Here is a 19,540-nt window from a genome sequence, read left to right as displayed (position 1 = left end):
CCAGGTTCTCACTGCCGAGCCTGGCTTAGGTCAGTGAGCCTTTTAAGTCACTGGGTCTCAACCTGTGGGTCTCAACCCCTTTGGAGGTCACGTATCAGATATCCTGCATATCAGATAATGACATTATGAGTCGTGACGTTTTGAAGTTGCAATGGATTGATTTTTATGCTTTGGGCGGAGGGGGGGGGGCTCACCACAACATGAAGAAGTAACTATTGAAGTGATGCAGCATTAGGAAGGCCGAGAGCCATTGCTTTAAAAGTACCCATCCTTTTTTATCAGTGCTGCGTGTGGACGCACTTTTTCCTCTACTTGCTCCTTGTTAGTAAATTTCGAGTGCCTTTGAATGAGCAACTCAGCAGCTTATTAGGGGAAAAAAGCAACGGAAGGAAGCCTTGAGCTTTGTAAGGCTTTAACATCAGGGGGCCACCACCCTGCAGGACCGCCTTGGGTCTGCCCCATTGGGAAGGCTTCCTGGAAGCAGAGGGCAGTGTCTCTTGTGGTTTTGTGTTTGCCAACCTGCCTCATGTTCTTTCTAGGCACTCACGGGTCTGCCCCAAGCTGCCCTGCTTGGTAGGGACTCATAGCCCCTCTGACCTGTGTGGGGATCCAGCCCCCCCCCTACTGTTTACACTTATCTTCACCCGTTGCATCTCTCCAAAAAGTACTGCTTTTTGGCTTCCTGAGCGCTGTGTGCAGATGGGCTTCCGGCTTCCTTGCGAGGGTAGCACACTCCTGGAAGGAGGCAGGGCTGCCTATCTGCTTTGGTGATCCAAGAGTGGTGTTAATATTCGTTCATTAGTTCATTTTTCTCTTAGACATTTGCGCCCTTATTTTCAGGCAGATGTGTAAGGCTGTGCTACCCAGAACAGCCCCCCTCCCCCCGTTCAACAACGGCATAGAACACTCCCCCAAAGTAATTTTCCCTTCTAAGTGGAAATTTGCTCAAACCAGACACAAATGGGCCTGAGCTTGTCTTGATGTTTCTGTATCTATACCCCTTAAGTCCTAGCCCTTTTGAAAGAAATTGATCCATACATGATTTTGTCTTTTATGTTCTTTCCCCTCTTATTTCAGATGCCTCAGAGGCTTCCTAGAAATTGACTGGTGTGTCTCTAATTTCTGTTGAACTGATTTTATTAAAAACACTGCACCATAGGGGGTTTGACCTTCTAAAATACTAAACATGTCTGCCTTAGAAAATCACAAAGCTCTCCTCTGAAGCGCCCGTAAATCTGGTTTCAATCTGGGTTCATTACTGGCTAAAAGCTTGAAAGCAGTGGCATCCAGTATCGCAGCTGTAGAACTGCCCTTCTCGGGGCCAGGACAGCTTTTCTCCCTTATAATGTCTAATTGGTCCTCTTCTGTGCCTCTTAGCCTAAATAACTTTAAACTCCAGAGCTGTGTGAACTTCAGCAAACTGGAAACAAGTTGAGTGTTTTATTTTGTTGCCTGGAGAAGAGGACAGTAATACAACATCTAAGGATTGCTGTGAAAACCATAACATCAGGCCCTACATTCAATCTCTCACACCCGGCTAATGGGGAGATACTGTAAGAACACAAAAGTTGCCAGGTGTAGTGGGGCATAGCTGTAATTTCAGTACCTGAAAGGTAGAGGCAGGAGGATCTCCATGAGTTCAAAGCCAACTTGGTCTATATAGCAAGTTCCAGGACAGCCAGTGATGCATAGAGAGATCCTGTCTCAAAAACAAAACACCAAAAAATAAATAAATAAATAAATAAATTAAAAATAAAAATAAAAAATAAAAAGGGAAATTAAAAAGAAAAAGAGAGGAAGCCAAACCAACCAACAAACACAAATGTGTTAGACTCACTGATAGAGGACTTACCTAATACCTCTGAGGTCTTGGGTTCAATCTGTAGAAGCGAGAGGAAAAGTTAATGCTAGACAGAAGCAAGCAAGTCTTTGTGAATTTGAAGCCAGTTTGGTCTACATGATTAAGTTCCAGGTTGGCTAAGGATACATAACGAGACCTTGACTCAAAACAATACACACCCTCCCAAAACAGCAAAACAAGGTAACACAGATTTGGGAACCAAGGACTGATTCCTTTGGTAGGTTGTTTTTAATTGATTTTGTACTCTTTCAAGTTTTCATATTTGAGATGGGCAGCTTTTCAGTAAACTTTTTGGCAGACATAGCATGATCAGCACCTGGGCTCTTTCTGTGCATGTTTTTTTTTTTCCGCACCTACTGAAGATTTTGTTTTGTAGTTCTTTCTTCTGGGATGTCTGGAGGGCTAGCAGAAGGATAGTTTAATCTCGTGTACCAATCTCCTTTCTGAGTGCTCATCAAGTTGCAGATGCACCACGGCGAATCTCAGCGAGGTGCGGATAACATCTCAGTAGCACTTGGAGGCTGGACCCAGTCTGCGCAGTCACCAGCGTCAGTTAAAGCACAAAGCATGTGAGAGTCAGATCTTACTCTCCACTCAACGGTGGAGAATATCATGTTCGTCGGCTAGGTCTTGGTAGGGGTTCGAAGTTTACTGCCTATATTCTCCTTGGCTGGTGCCTTAGTTTGAGTAGGACCCCAGGCCCCAGATTTGCCTGTCATAAAGTTCTTCTTGTAGGTTTCCAGGACCCTGTGGATCCTACTATTTCCCCATTCTTCCATGCTACTCTCGCCTAAAGTCTCAATAGGATGTCCACTCCTCTGACCCACTTTCTTGGTAAGTAAAGTTTTTCATGGTATGTATCCCTTGGACTAGTGTTTTGATATAAGTGAGTATATACTGTTTGTCTCTTTTTGCTTTTGGGTGAACTCACTCATTATGATAATTTCTAGATCAATCCATTTGTCCACAAATTTCGGGAATTCCACACGAACTCTGGTGCCCCTTTTCTGACCACGTCCCCTGGATGGGGAGGCCTGGCGGCACTCAGAGGAAGGATAGCAAGTTACCAAGAAGAGACTTGATATTCTAAGAGTATATATAGAGGGAGGAGGTCTCCCTCAATCACAGATATAGGGAAGGGGAGAAGGGGGGAAGTGGGAGGGAGGGAAGAATGGGAGGAAACAGGAGAAGGGCTAACAATCGAGATGTAATATGAATAAATTAATAAAAAAATTAAAATAAAAAAAAGCACAAAGCATGCCCGCCGGTGCTGCCAGCAAAATGCGATGAGTTGCTGAGCTGCCCTCTGGAATCACGTCACGGAGTGGGGGCTTCGCAAGTGAAGAACTCGTAACTTCTCTGAAAAAGGCATTGGTTTTATTTGTTAATCTCTGGGTCACAGTTAGAACTGAAAAGTTAAGTGCTGGCCTACCAACTCACCTTGGCTCCCTTTCCCAGCCCAGTTAGCTGACTCACAAAAGCTACTCATCCATCTCCGAATTCAAGACGCTGTTTAAACCCTCTTCCAATTTTGCTCACCTTTTTTATTTGGGGTGTGGTTTACACCTTAAACATGTCCTCCTGGACCTTCACTTTTGTCATTGGAGAATTTTGGAAGGGGGTGACGCTGAATTACCTAGAGATGAATTTATTTCCCCGCAGCAAGGGAACTTTCCACTGACTCTTCTTTTTTTTAAGAAATCTGGGAGCAAGGACTCCAGAGATAGCTCAGTGGTTAAGAGCCCTGGCTGCTGTTGCAGAGGACGTGGCTTAAGTTCTCAGCACTCACATGGTCACTCACAGTCATCTGGAACTCCAGTTGCAGAGGGTCCAATGCCTTCTTTTGGGCTCCAGAGGCACTAGCCATGCAAGAGGTACAAAGATAAAATGTTCATACCCATAAGATAATATTAATTTTTTTAAAGTAGAAAATGGATGTATTTGTGGCTAGGGAAGTCTGCTAGCATGCGTCCGTGAACTTTTTTCATCCTACAAATGTGGACCATATAACTGGAAAGGCATTGATAAGTAGCTGTGGAATGCTTTGCTAAGCCGTCGCGCTAACTGCTAGATCGTATCTCAAGGCTTTTAGCATTCCTCAAGATGGTCAGGGGAACCGTTCACCTGGTAGCCAAAGGCTAGATGGCCTCTAGGACAATTGCCCATCCTAGAAAGACCAGCCGGGAACTCCACTGTCCGCAGCACTCACTGTAGTACTCATCAAATAGGCTTTTGGTCCTAGACTATTTTACATTGAATAATTTTCAAGAGAGTGCAGAAGTAGATGTTGGAGCTTAGGAGAAGTTGGTTTGGTTTTGGCATGTGAAGACTAAATTAGATGGGATGAATTAATAAACTAAGGTGTTGTGTAAGTTCACTCTGAAGCTGCTCACATTACAAACCTAATGAACAAAAAGGGCTTTAGCAGTTAAGTCCGTGAGAAATCAAAAAACACTTTATCCTAGGTCTCTTCCCCCGGGACTCTCCTGAGAGAACTCATAAGACAGTGGGAAAACAGCATGCCTCTAGCAACAGTTTCTCAATGTGTGTGTGTATGTGTGTAATCTGTCCATGTCAGAGCAATTTTTATTATTAAATTGAATGAAAGCGGTTTTGGTAGCCAGAGACCTAAATTCACAGCTGCCTTGGCTAAATTGGCTCATTTGGATTAAAGGGTTAAACTGACCTCTGGCCAGCATGGAGCTATGATCAGTTACCTTTGTCCACTTCTATAAGCCTAAAAGAGAATTGGAGGAAAGATGGATTATGAAGTTTTCTCATCAGGCATTTGGACTCATGTTGTCAGTAAATGTAAATGATTGTCCTTTCTTCTTTGATCTTCCCATCCTAACATGTTGTTTTACATTTTATAATTCATGTTGGCAAGCTGGGGAGAAGTTCTGGCAAACTCTGGCATGCTTCAGGCTCAGCCTTCTATCTCTGGCATGGCAATAATAGTGATAATGATGATGATGATGATGATTATAATAACAACAACAACAACAACAACAACAATAATAATAATAAATGTATATAGTAAGGTAAGCCTAAAAGAGAAAAAAATGCTAGTTAAGGGACCAGGGAGAAAAAAAAAATCAAATGAACCTAAAAATTAATGAAACAGTACTACAAAGCCAAATAGTTCAGCCTACCTTCAAAATTTGGTGCATTTTCAAGCTAACTTAAGGAAATACATAACTAATATTTAAGAATTGTATTTTCCCTTGAGAACTTTAATGTCAAAAATTTTCATCACAGTATCCTAAAGAGTTAAGAGCAGGCCACAGAGAGGAGACTGCAACCCAACTGATAGCTTCATCCCTGCCCCCACTTTCCCCTCCCTCTCTCCCTGCTCCAGGGATTTCCTGACTCCCAGTTACCCAGGAGGACCAGAACATTCCTCCTGTAGATAAGCCTCTGCCCAGGGGCCATAGGAATAGCAAGGAGATTTTCTCCCAGCATTCTAGGAGGCCAAGATGGATGATTCCCCAGTTCAAGACCCATCCCATATAAACAAACAAACCAACTCATAAAATTCCTCTCCTTGATATACTTAGTGTTAAGATCACCTTGGAGCCTGAGAGATGGCTTAGCAGTTAGGAGTACTGGCTGCTTCCAGAAGACCCAACTTCGAGTCCATGTACCTGCATGGTGGCTTGCAGCCCATCTTAACTCCAGTTTAAGGTAATGAATTGACTTCTCATATCTGTGACATTAGGCATGAACACGGGGCACAGACATATATGCTGGCAAAACATTCGTATACTTGAAAAAGAAATAGCTTCTACTTCAAAACTCAAATGGCTCTTTGGACTTTTATATTTTGATTGAGGCAGAGTAGCTTAGGCTGTGTAGCTTAGGGTGAGTTTGAACTCTTGATCTTCCTGCCTCTACCTCCTTAGGGCTGGGATCGTAGATTATACTTTACGTGCTAGGCAAGAGATCTACTAACCAGTTGCACACCAGTCTCGAGTTTTTGATAAGCCAGCTTGCCTCAATTTTATGCTTGAAAGCTATCCTATAGTAAAAGCAAACTAGATTCCTTCCTGCTTATGATTAAATCTGTTTCTCAAGGACTGGGCTAGACCCCACCTGTAACCTTAACTACCAAAGGTTCTGTACCGCCTGTTCCAGGAAACAGCAACAAGGCTGTTGTTTCAAAATGATGCATTGACCACTTTGTTATAACCATCTTGTCATGGCCAGTTTCTTGTACTGTTCATGGGAAAGCACCTACCTAGCAAATAAACATTGATTGATTGATAGTGCCATCTTGGTCCAACTCAATAAGTAACTAAGTTAAAGGGAGACCTTTTCTCCTTGAAAATAAGAAAGCAGGAACTTCCTGCGAAACCTGGTGTGACATTTATCGCACTCGATCTTAAGCCTGATCCGCTGTGAGATTCTTCACATTCAGCTCCTAATTTCTCTGCGAGGTGCTAGTTACTTGAGAAGCACAGGAAGGAGAACGCCATCCTCCAGGACTTAGAACTGTCAAGGGGTCATTTCCCGATCCTGACACTTGACTGTGAAGCAGGTTGAAAGGTAAATCCTTCCAGAGAGTGTGCTGTGTTAAACGCGAGGGCAGGCCATAACCCCACCTGCTCCAGCTCTCCTCTAACTGGGCCAAGTAGTTTGCTGGCCTTTGTAGCAAGGAGGTCCTTGGGCGCTTTGAGAAGCTGCATTTGTTTGCCCTGGTGTAGGAGCCAGCTTTTTTTTTTTTTCAGTAGCAGATGTATGGCTGCCAGCAGTGTGCTAGTGTCCTAGGATCCCCACCTGGAGCAAGGCTCTGCAATTCTTTCTAGGCTCTTCTGTCTTCAGATGGAGCTACCCAAGCAACAAACACCTGAAAGGAACAAACAGAACAAAAATAACTCTTTCTTCAGAATATTCACCACATAAATACCTCCTCTGGGGGGGGGACATGAATGAGCTTTAAAAAAATGTTTTTGGGGGGGGGCCCTGTTCTTCATCCTGGTCCCGGGCAAAGCCACCTACCTCCCTGCTAGACCTGAGGGAACTCTTCCAAGAGCCCTAACCTCGATTATTTGCAGGAGAACTTCCTTTAGTCAGATGTACTGTATAATGCTCACTCTGTTGCTCTTACAGATTTAATAACCTGCTGTTAGTATAGGCAATTTTTGTTTCTGAGGGATCTGGGTTCAAGTTCACACATGATATGTTATTAAGAGTATAATCGTAGGCTAATGAGCCCCACACAATGGGGATTAGTAATTATACCTGCACTTGGTTCAAAGGATGGTATGAGATAATGCAGGTATAAGCACCGCTCACAGGCTTAGACCTGACCCGCCGTGGCGGGGGTCAGCGTCTGGGCTCTGCAGGTGTAGTGACGACCAGCGCTGGGTCCGAAGGACTCTCGTGGTGGAAGAAGAGAAGCAACACAAGCTGTCGTCTGACTGCCACACACATGCCTAAACATATATGCTCCTGAGCATGAGCATACACATATAGTAAATTATATATATATACATACATATATATTCACATTAGAGCTCTAGTAATAGTAAGTTAGTTTTTAAATTTGTGAGCCTTTAATCTACTCAGTTTGGCTTCCAAGTGAGGGAATACTCCATTTTGACTCAACACCCACTGCAGGAAAAACAACAACAACAACAACAACATAGAGCAGTTTAGCAAGTTTCACAGCCTGGGGGGACATGCTGTCTTCTGTTGTGCTGTTGCAATGAATCTCTGGCTTTGCATATCCAGCTGGTGAATGCACATCCATGCTCAGCGCGGTGACTGAGCACTTAGCCCATATGCACAGATCCCTGGCTTTGCACATCCAGTTAGTGAATGCACGCATCGGTACTCAGCAGGGTGGACTGAGCCATATGCTCAGGTGCTTCATGCACTCTGTGTGGCTCGCTGTCTCTCTTGGGGGTCCAGGTGAGGCAAAGATCACATGTGTAAGAGCAAGAGGCAAAGCAAAAACATATCAGAGCACATCTGTAACCTGTAGACTAGTAGGGGCTGTCTGCATATGAATATGTGTTTCTGGGATCCCCAGGTAAAGCTGCCTGGCACCAAACTCAATGATGATCCATCTGGGGGGAAGGAAAGAACTGCCTACCACTAGCTGCCCTCTGACCTCTTGTGTTTATCACCACACACACACACACACACACACACACACACACACACACACACACTAAAATAAGCAAATGTAATTTTAAAAAGTTACCAAGAACTTGTGCTTCTAAGACATTTGTTGGGCTAAAGACAGAGTCTTAATAATAGAACAAATCACAGTTTCACGGGGCGATTGCCCCTTACCACAAACGTTGCTGCATACATGTTACATACCTAAGTGTGCCCTTCTGTGCTCTTTAAGTCAGGCTCCTGTGTGTTAAGTAAGGTGCTGATGCATCAGTGGGGTTTCCTAAGCCCACTGTCCAGCATCTTCCAACAGCCAGTCCTGGACACTTGTGTGGGACACAGAAGGAAGGCCTTCACATTGCTTTTCTCACTCGTGTCTCTCTCCTTGCTGGGTTTCTTCTGTCCTCCTCAGGCATGTTTTGGTGCTGATGACAACATTATACTCTCAACTGCCCACCTTGGCTTCAGGTTTCTTGCTTGTGATTCTATTGCTTAGACTTGGGGGTCTGTTTTAGGCATACTCTGGGTGTGTCTGCTCTGACGTCACGTGCTTTCTTTCTTCCTATTATGCTTTGGGGTTCTTAACACAGTTGCCGCCTTGTCTTCAAATGACGTTTAACTTTGACCTTGGAAGTTCTTCTGTAGAAAAACTCTTACCATCATCTCAACCTTGCAGGCCAGTCTTGGACCAGCCCAGTTAATCCTGGCCACGAGTGCCTGAAGCACCAGACTCTTGCTGTTTAGGCACAGCCTCAGCCACACAGGATCACGAGTTCCAATTTAACTCCCATCAACTAACTCTAGGGATACATATGACCACCTCCACCCTTGTGTGACTATTTTACTGGGCACCCATGGATCTAGAGATAATGAGGCAAGCTGGTGCTATGGTCAAGGTGATGTCTGAGAGAAAGGACTTAATTGTCAAGGCTGAAAATATACAAACTAGGTTTTGATCCTGTGGCCTCTGAGCTCTGATGTAGTCACCAACCCTGGATGATGACACAGGTTTGCCCCGGGACCTTACCTGACAGTTTCTGTTGTTCTGTGGTATAATGGCCCTCATCCTGGCTTTCGGCAGAACAACTTATGAAACCTACTGCTACAACTTTGCTTCCTGCTGCTGTGTTAAAAACATCCTGGCTACAGTTCCAGTTCACTGTCCTTGTCTGTGGGGAAGTTAAGGCAGGAACCTAAATCACCTAGTCACGAACAAAATCAAAAGCTCAGAGAAATGGGCATGCGTGATCACTCCTCAGCCCCATTTCCCACTCTTAGCTAGTCCAGGAGCCCCAACCGTGGCATGGTACTACTCATAGTGGCCTGGGTCTTCCCACGTCAGTTAACGTGACTATGATAATCCTCTAGAGACAGGACCACAGGCCAATCCGACCTTGAAAACATCCCATAGACCCTCTTCCAAGATGATTCTGGGCTGTGCTAAGTTGACGGTTAAAACCAATCATTATACCTTCTTTGGTCTTCTAATGATCACTTCAGTCTAATGATTGTGCTAGGGACACGAACATGGCTCTCTTCCTATTATCACTGGAGAGGTCCAAGAAGTAAATGTGGCCTCCAGGGAGTACTGTGACAAAGAGTAGCTGCCTGAGTCTTACCGAGTGCCTCTTGCCACAAGCTGACCACAAGCTACAACACCCTCAGGAGCAAACAGTGGCACTTGGTATTGTGATGCTATGAATTAACAGGGCCACTTCGATGTCTGCCTGACAAGGTAACCTGGCATTCTGGCCAAACTGGCGCTTGTGGTGGCAACCAGATGTCACGTGGTATCACCTCCTCCACCTGGGCTAGCTGAGGGGGATGAATGAACCTCCTGGGTTTATGCCTCTGCTCTGGGGTGGGTTGCAAGCAGCAGCCTATGGCTGCAGGGAAGCACAGCTGTGCAGCTCTGACTCTCTACCAGGAGGATTCAGACTCTCCCTGCCTGTTCCTGTGACTGCTTATGTGACCAGTGGCACAAAGGACAGTGCAGGAGAAGTTGCCATGGCTTCTGGCACCAGTTGGGAAGAAGTTTCCTTTCAGTTTTGAAAAAGGAAGCAGCTTGGTCAAGCGCTCTGTATCCCTCAGCTTACTGCAGTCAAATCACAGACTGTGCCTCTAGGGACTGTGTAAGTAAAGATTTGGTCTCCAGCTTGGCACCGGTAGGTGGTGAAACCATTAAGAAGGGAGCACCAGTAGGAGGGCCCCCAGCATGGAGGGCACATCCTGAAAGGAGATTATGAAACTCAGGTCTTTATTTTCCCTTTCTCTCTCCTCCCTAGGCATCTTAAGTGAGCTAGTTGCCCAACCATGTACCCCTACCGCGATGTGAGGGCATTCACAGGCCTGAAGTCATAGGCCCGACAGGCACCTGGGAAACTGTGAGCCAAAGTAAACCTTTTCTCTTTTATGTTGATTTTCCAGGCGAATGTTATAGTCACCGAAAGCTAACACCCTTTTCATTAGTAAAACGAAATGCTATTTGTTCCCTTGTATCACACAGATGTGTTTTAAGAATCCCATGGTACCATTAGAGCCCTTTGATCTCGGAAAAGAAGTTTTAGGGTAGGAATTATTATTAAGATGCTACTTTGAAATACAGATAAGCTTTTCTCATGCGTTTCCATGCTTTTATTTCTTCTATACTTATAGCTCTCGTTATTCATTCAATATAGGTTAGGAATCACGTCTCCTTTCTCTAATTATAATTAAACTAATAAAGTCTGTTTTGGGAAGACAGAAAGTGGTGCACACAGTTCTATGCTTGGGGCCATCTTTCTCTTTCTTTCTTTCTTTCTTTCTTTTTTTTTTTCTTTGACCAACAAAGCATTGCCCATTTGGAATACTGTGTGTAATTGAATTTACATTTACAATAAGGCTCAGGCTCAGGGTTTGGACTAGAGTACTCAGGAGAGGAGGGAGAGTGTTCCCAGTCCTATAACTAACAGAACTGGGAACGTGCTGTTTTACATAGTTTCAAGCAATCGTGCCGAATTTTCTTAGACCCTCCTGAATAAAATCTGGAACAAAACAAGACAAAATCCAAACAAAACAGAACTAAACAAACAAACAAACAAACACTCAAACAATTAAAAAAAACATCAAATAAGGAAACCTACAGAGATAATCCTGCTTAAAAATAACTTTAACCTTTATACTTCTTCCTAAGTAAAACAAATAATGTATGACAATAATGTAGTCTTGTGTTGGGGAATTTTCTCCCACTAGCTAAAGTGATAAGATTATCACATTGTGTCTTCGTTAGTGACAGAAAGGAGGCATATCTGTGTTTCTTATTGGATGGCATTTAAATGTGCGTTATTCTTTTGTGCTGCTGACGCTGGGACCAAACCCAGGGTCATGCAGGTGTCGCGTGTGCTGCAGCCTCAGCCCCCTTACCGTTCGATGCTTCATTTCACAGGTCCCTCCAGCTTGCAGTTTGAGTGCTCTGCCTACCTCAGAGTTAAACAAAAGCACTTGCTGGGTGACTCAGCCATGGAACACCCCGCCTGGCTACATACACTCTTCCCCAGTGGATGTGGAGAACTCGTGAGAACATTAAAAATCAAGTTCACAAGGTTTCATTGTGAACGGAAACTTTACAGTAGCACTTTGCTTGAGATCAGATGGCGTATTAGCTCTTTCCCTAAGTGTTGTCACAAAAGCAGCTTCAGTGGTGGCTCTCAACCTGCCTAAGGCTGCCCTGTTCCTCGTGCTGTGGTGACCCCCACCCATAAAACTATTTTGTTGCTACTTCATGACTGTAATTTTGATGCAGTCAGGGCCCCATCCTCTAGGATGGTGCCACCCACATTCCAGGTATGGTTTCCCTCTGGAGATGCCCACAAAGACTCCAAATTCAGTCAGGGTTGGCAGTAGGAAGGGAAGTCACACTGCTCCCAAACAAGTAGCGCTTCCTTCAGCCACTGTCCCATCCCTCCAACAACCAGGAAGCACTTTCTCTGCCTCTCTTGTTTCAGGAATGAGAAGAAATCTCTCTTCTTTTCAGTCTTATTTTGTGAGGGAAGATTGTGTGTTTTATGTGTTGTCCTGGCAACAGCAGGGAAAGGACTTTTATTTTCTAAGGATCCTCTTCTTCTGGGGTAAGAAAAAAAAGCACTATTAATTTCCTTCCCTTCTTTTTTAGCTCTTAATGGAGATGGAAGAAAAGAGAAAAGCCAGTGCTGCTCTCCTCTCTCTTCCTCAAAATTAACTCTCCCAAGACAAAGAAGCAGAAACTGGTAGAGCCTTATGTCATCCCGTGCCTTATATTAGTGAATCAAATTATCTGTGACATAGGCTTGTTTTGTTTGGCTTTGGGGAGACTGGACCTCGAAGTCCTTATGTAGTTAAAGCTAGTTTTGAACTTGGTGTCAATTCTTCTGCCTCAGGAACTTAAGTGCTGGGGTTACAGGTATGCGCCGTCACACCTAGTTAAGACTTTTTTTTTTTTTAACTATGTAAATTTCTCTCTGGAAATACAGAAAATTAGTGATATGGAAAGATGCTATATGAGCTCTTATGGAGTCAGTCTTCCTGTTCACCTCTAGGCTCCTCTTCTCTTGGGGATGGGATCCCATTTCCTACTTGCTAGGTAGGGTACTGAGCTATGTTCTCAGTTCAGAATACCTTTAACTTCTTTTTCTTTTCTTTTCTTTTCTTTTTTTTCTTTCTTTCTTTCTTTTTTTTCCCCCCCTGAGACAAGTTCTCTCTGTGTTAGCCTTGACTGTCCTGGACTCACTCTGTAGACCAGGCTGGCCTCGAACTCACAATGATCCACCTGCCTCTGCCTCCCAAGTGCTGGGATTACAGGCATGTGCCACCACGCCCGGCTGGACCTTTAACTTCTAATAAAGAATAGCACACACTGTGCATTGGAGAGGAAGAGACAGGAAGAGCCTTAACAGCTTCAAGGCTGGTCTGGTCTGCATATTGAGTTCTAGGCCAGTGAGAGAAATATGGTGAGATCTTGTCTTAAAAACAAACAAACAAACAAAAAAAAAAAAACCAAACCAAACCAACCAGCCAAAGAAAACACAAACAGAAACCGAGCAAAATTAAACCAAGACAGAGGAGTACAATTTCAATGGCTAGTGTCAGGATGTGTTTTGCAAAATCATGAACTGTAAATTGCATGTGTAAATCTTCAAAGTGCCCAGGAGCTGGAATTTGATCCCCACAGTGAATTTTTCACAAAAGAGAGTCAAAGAATGTCCTTCCCAGCCATGGTTTGACAATCCATCCAGTTTATTGATAATACTACCACAAAGAATCTCCTTCCAGAAAACAGTACACTGAACTTATAGAAAGATACTATTCTGTTCTGGAATCACCGGGTAGTCTAAAAATGAATAGTACAGAGACGCATAGCACAGGGATACACAGCTCAGGCACATGTCCCGGACACTCAGCCCAGAGACACACAGTCCAGGCACATGGCCCAGAGATGCACAGCCCCGAGATACAAAGCCCATAGATGCACAGCCCAGAGATGCCCAGAGATGCACAGTCCGGAGATGCCCAGAGATTCACAGCCCAGAGATTCACAGCCCAGAGATGCACAGCCCAGAGAGAGACACACAGCCCATAGACACACAACCCAGACACACAGCCCAGACACACAGTTCCTCACTAGATAGTGAAGAGCTCTATCGCCCGGAGGGGGAGGGAGGGGATATAGTAGTGTGGTAGAGATTGTCTAGCAATAGAAAAAAATGCTAAAGGCAGATTGTATGTCAGGTGATATGGACATTCCACTCGAGGCTAGCATGCAAGGGTCACCGAAGTGACTAGTGTATCAAAGGTCAATGTTTAACTTCTCCAAGTTTCACTTGAATAAAATGTATAGGGGCAAGTGAAGGCAAGAGAGCGTGAGAGAGTGGGAGAGCGATAAAGCAAGGGGGTGTGAGGAGAGAAAGGAAACGTAAAGGGACATTAGATTAGTAAGAGTGCATTATTTTTTCTCTTAGACCAAGAAAAGGAAAACAAATGGGACAGGATAACAGTTACTGAACACAGCCTGCAGCCCCGAATCAGTCCCTGTCACACACACAAAACAAAACGAGCTTCCATTTTGTGTATCTTTAAAGTTTATTTCTGCTTAGTAATTTATTTAGTATTTAATCTCTCTCTCTCTCTCTCTCTCTCTCTCTCTCTCTCTCTCTCTCTCTCTTTCACGCGCGCGCGTGTGTGTATGTGTGTGTGTGTGTGTGTGTGTGTGTGTGTGTGTGTGTGTGTGACATAGGTCTGAGAACAACTTGAGGGAGTCTGTTTGCTCTTTCCACTATGTAGGTCGCAGACGTTGACTGTGGTAAAGGCAAGCACCTTTACCCTTGAGATAGCTCACCTGTTCAGGCAGCTGTGGGAAATACTATCCTACGTGATCTTGGGCCATAAAAGAAAGCTAGTGAGGCACACACCTGAGTGAGCCAGCAAGGAGTTTCTTCCTAATTTCTGCCTTGACGATCTTGGTTCTTAGCCTGAGTTCTGTCAGATGCGCTGTGCCCTGGAAGTCTGAGCTGAAATAAGCCCTTTGCTCCCCTAAGCTGCTTTTGGTCCAAATGTTTCATCTCAGCAATGGAACGAAAGCATGACACAGTGCTCCTTAGTGGTACCCTCCTCTTCCATCGCTGCTGTCTTGTCCTGGGTTGGACCTTTCATCTCCATCTCTAGGTGTCATATCCACTGGTGACACTCTCACTCCTATTACTATTTTTAGCACTGTTACCTGATTTCCCCTCCTCCTTTTCCTCATCCCCTCCCCCCATCCTCCTCCTCCTCCTTCTTTGAGACAGGGTTTCTCTGTGTAGCCTTGCCTGTCCTAGACTCACCTTATAGACCAGGCTGGCCTTGAACTCACAGAAATCTGCCTATCCCCGCCTCCCACGTGGCTGAAATTAAAGGCCTACGCCCCCACCGCCTGGCCTCACCTGATTCCTTTATTGGCTTTTTCCACTGCTGAAATGACCCATGCTGTTTCGTATGTTGTCCGTTTTCTTCCTACAACCTTTACTATATCAGTTGTAACTCCTTACATTTACGTTATTAAACGTCTAACATTTGGGTCATATCTGTAGTCACAACTTTGAGAACTTTGTTGATTCGGGAGGGGAACTCCTTGGTCTCCCATAGTGGCTTTCTTCTTTCTGACTCTTGTTTACAACAGTGGCTGAAGGAGACAGGCTATTTGTCTATTTGGTGAGCCACTGAGGTCAGAGTTGACCTTTTTACAGATTTTTTTTTTTTAAACCTTCTCCCACAGTTTTCAAACTCTTTAAGTGTCTCACATTTGGGGACTTAACAGAAAGTTTTTTCTGAATGTTTGTTCCACTCTCAGCTTCTGGGTTTTTCCTTTGTGTCTGTGTTTTAAACAGGATCACTCCCACACTCTGGTCCCTCTCCCAATAGTGGATACCTGTTAGGTGTTACTCTATCCCCACGGCACGGTGGTGGGCTGTGGGCTTTATCAGCCTGTGTGTGATGTGGTGTGCTAGGCCTTCGTACTGAGACTCTGTGATCACACGCATCCTCCTCATGCATCCACAGTAGAGGGAGGGTGTCTGATGGGCGGGATCTAAGGTGTACCTCTGCAGGGACGAGGGGCTCATTCTTCTTCCTTCCCCCCCTCACTCCCGAGCTTAGCAGCCCCCCATTGCTGTTCTGAGGATGGCAGCATTGTTTGTCCCTCCTGCCTCAGCACAGGGACTGCTGCACAGCTGCACGGAGGATCTAAAAGACAGGCACCCAGGTAGGCCTCTAAGCTCTTTCTCAACTACTGTCTCCTTCTCCGGGTACTCCTCACACTGAGAAATTTATCTGGAACTCTGTCCTGCCCTGAGGTCGGGAGTTTGTTTTGGGAGTTGTGTAGCCACAGAGGGACGGGTACTACCACAAGCTTTCAGCTCCTCATTAAACACTTTGATTGAACTCTCCTCCACACAGGCTCTGGCAGCATCTGCCCCAGGTAATCAAGGGCTCATGTGTCTTCCATTGAGACCCAGAGAGTCCCAGTGCCATTGCTCACAACAGCGGAAGCATGGACACAGCCCGTGTGTCCACCACTGAGAGTCCGGCATGTAGAACTGTGCTTCATGCACACACCACCCATAAAGGGACTAAAAGTTGGACCTGTGTGAGGACACAAGTGAACCTGAAACACACACTATTGAGTGAAGGAGGCCAGATACAAGAGGCCAGATAGTGTGATTCTGTCTATCTAGGGGAAGCACCTAGAACAGACAAGTTTGTAGACACAGCAGTTATCAGGACCTGAAGGAAGGATGATGAAGATGTAGCATTTGGTGAGTGTGATGCTTAAGTGTGATGCTTTTGGTGAAGATGACCAAAAAGGCTCTGTCGATGGTGGTGCTGCCCTGTATTACATATTATTTATGTATGTAGTGCCATTGAACTGGAGACAGTTAAAATGGCACTCATCTATCACCTATCTATCTATCTATCTATCTATCTACCTACCTATCTATCTATCTATCTATCTATTATCTATCTATCTATGTATCTATTATATATCTATCTATGTATCTATTATCTATGTATCTATGTATCTATCTATCTATCTATCTATCTATCTATGTATCTTCTATCTATATATCTATCTATCTATCTATCTATCTATCTACCGATTTTGGGCTTTCTATTGCTGTGATAAAAACCATGACCAAAAACAACTCAAGGAAAATGGCTTTATGTTCCTTACACCTCCACATCACAGTCCATCATCCAGGGAAGTCAGAACCAGAATTCAAGGCAGGAGCTGAAGTAATCATCAAGGGGGTGCTGGTCCTGTCTTGCTCCTCGTGGCTTGCTCAGTCTGCTTTCTTATAGTACTCAGGACCACCAGGGGTGGTACCACCCACAGTGATCTGGACTTCCACACATCAATCAAGAAAATACCACATGGACTTACATACAGACCAAGCTAGTGAAGGCAATTTCTCAATTGAGATTCTGCTTTTCCAAATGACTCTAGTGTGTGTCAAGTTGACATAAAACTAGCCACGCACATATGATACCCTTCCTTCCTTCCTTCCTTCCTTCCTTCCTTCCTTCCTTCCTCTTTTTTAAAGAGAATCTCTCTCTATAAACCTAGAATTGGCATCCTTCTGAGTCCTGGGACTACAGACATGCCCCACCATCTGTGGCTCTGCCACTCACTATTTTAAAAAGTTTATGAAGACAAAGACTTTCGAGGAATATTTGTGCTGTGGGAACACCACCTTTCTTCTGGAAGACATATAGGCATGAGGTTTCTCTGCCATGGCAAGGAAGGAGTTAACGCACCCTTCCTGATCTCTTGGCTCCCCCAAGTGATGGACCACAGGCTGGAGTATTCCAAGCCAGATAAGCTCCTTCAAGGAAGTTTTATCACCTTCCATAGACTGCATCTTTTCTTTGTTCTGTTGACATCCCTCCATCTTTTTGCTTGGTGCAGTTGCATGCCAGGAACACAGTCAAAGGTGTAGGGAATAAATCTCGCCCCTCCCCCCCTCTCTCTCTTAATGCAGTAATGATTAACTTTACAGGCAGAGGAAAAGAATGTTCTCTTTTCTCTTTAGCTCCTGAGGGGTGGGAGAGATGACTCAGCAGTTAAGAGCACTTGCTGCTCTTACAGAGGGTCTGGGTTGGGTTCCCAGCATCCACATGGTGGCTTATGATCAAGCCTAACTCTCTTCAGGTGATTCATTAGCAGTTAAAACTAACCATCACAGTAGGGTGCTTTAGAAGGAGTCACGACAGGGAGGTGAGGTGAGGACAGGGACACGCCAATGCACGTCAGCTTTCTCTACTCTCAAGAGTCTTATTAGCCAGGGATGGTGGTACCCACCTTCAGCATTAATGTCTCCAATCAGCTGATCCTTCTAGAGACTGTAACAGACATACCATAGGTGTGTCCTCCAGGAGATTCGAAACACGGTGAAATTGGTGATAAACATTAGCCATCAGAGCAGCCCGGATGCCTGTTGAGTAAAAAAGACCAGAATTCTGAAGCACCTAGGCCATTAGCCTGTTTGAAATGCCCCCACTGTCACCCTCTGGCTCATCAGTTCAGGATTGATTCTGACATAGGGAGAGAAAGTTAGCAAGGGCTATGCGAGGTGTCTGCTTGGGGCTTATACTTCCACTTCTTTAAAGGAAGCTCACTGCTCCCTGGACTCTGAGGGTCCTCATTTCTGGGGCATTGTTGGCTGGGTGAGGCCATACTTACTTGGAGACATGAATGCAGAGTAAACTCCAGATTCTAACTGCTGGCTGCTCTAAGAGGGATCTGGTTCTCACCAAGCCTGTAAGAGTGCTGGACATAATGACATGCACCTGCGTCTGCATGGACAGTAAGCTAGGGCAGGAGGATCACATGAGCCCAAGGTTTTGAGGACTTGTTACAGACTGGGTTACATAGTGAGAGCCTGTCTTTAAGTGGGCGCGCGCGCGCGCGTGCACACACACACACACACACACACACACACACACACACACACAGACAGAGACAGAGACAGAGAGACAGAGATGGAGACAGTCAGAGATGGAGACAGACAGAAACAGATGGAGAGAGACAGAGACAAAGAGGCAGAAGGACCAACGGCAGGGAGAGCACAGTGTGCTTCCCACTCACTGCTACCCAAACCATTTTTGTACTGGAGTACCTCCACCATTTAAAGGTGTCCAACACACTGAACGTTTTTCTGCTTGCAGGTCACCATTGCTCTTCTGGCTGATATTCTCTTGTCTCTTGCAGGCATCCCACTGACCCTCTTGAGCATAGTCCTGAACATGTGAAGCCTGGTAGGTAGAGAGAATTGCACCCATTGCTTCGTGTGACCACTTCTCTCTCTTCTTCGATGCTATGCATCCCACTCCCAGAGTCCAGCTTGCTTTGGGAGCGGGAACCGTACTTCTGGAACTTGCTGTCTTCACACAGGGCTTTCTTCTGCTTGTAGGAAGGAATTCTATTCGCTGCTGTGATGGGAGAGACGTGATCAGGTCAAAGACACTTGCTCCCCCCCCCCCTTCACCTTTAAACAGGTTTTGATGAGGCTTTTTCACAGAGATGGCAGGAAGTGTTTTCCTTGGTATGTTGCTCAGTGGTCGACAACCTGCTTAGCATGTGCTGTGCCCTTGGTTCTATTTTCATCAGTAAGAAAAAAAAATAACTAAAAAAAAAAAAAATGGAGGCAGAGGATGAGAAGTTCAAGGTCACCCTCAAGCTGCATCCCAGGTTTTAGGTCAGCTGAGATATCTGAGACTCTGTCTTAAAAACCGGTGTCTGGAACAAGGAGACAGGGCTTAAAAGCAATCACAGTACCTCCAACAAGTGTCAGAGGATCCCTCACCCTCTTCTGGACTCCAAGTGCACTGCATGCATGTGGAGTACAGACACACATAGGCAAGACACCCACCCCCACAAAATAACACAAGAAAACACACAAACAGAACAATGGTGGCAATGGTTTCAGATGGGCTCGGAAGATGGGCCCCAAGCTCTTACATATTCTAAGATCTTACTTAAGCACTGAGCTACAGTCCAGCTGCCTTGTG

Source organism: Acomys minous (assembly GCF_964271855.1).
Source record: "Acomys minous genome assembly, chromosome: 5".
Classification (NCBI taxonomy): Eukaryota; Metazoa; Chordata; class Mammalia; order Rodentia; family Muridae; genus Acomys; species Acomys minous.
The sequence above is the reverse complement of the archived record's forward strand: the minus strand, read 5'-3'. Positions refer to the sequence as shown.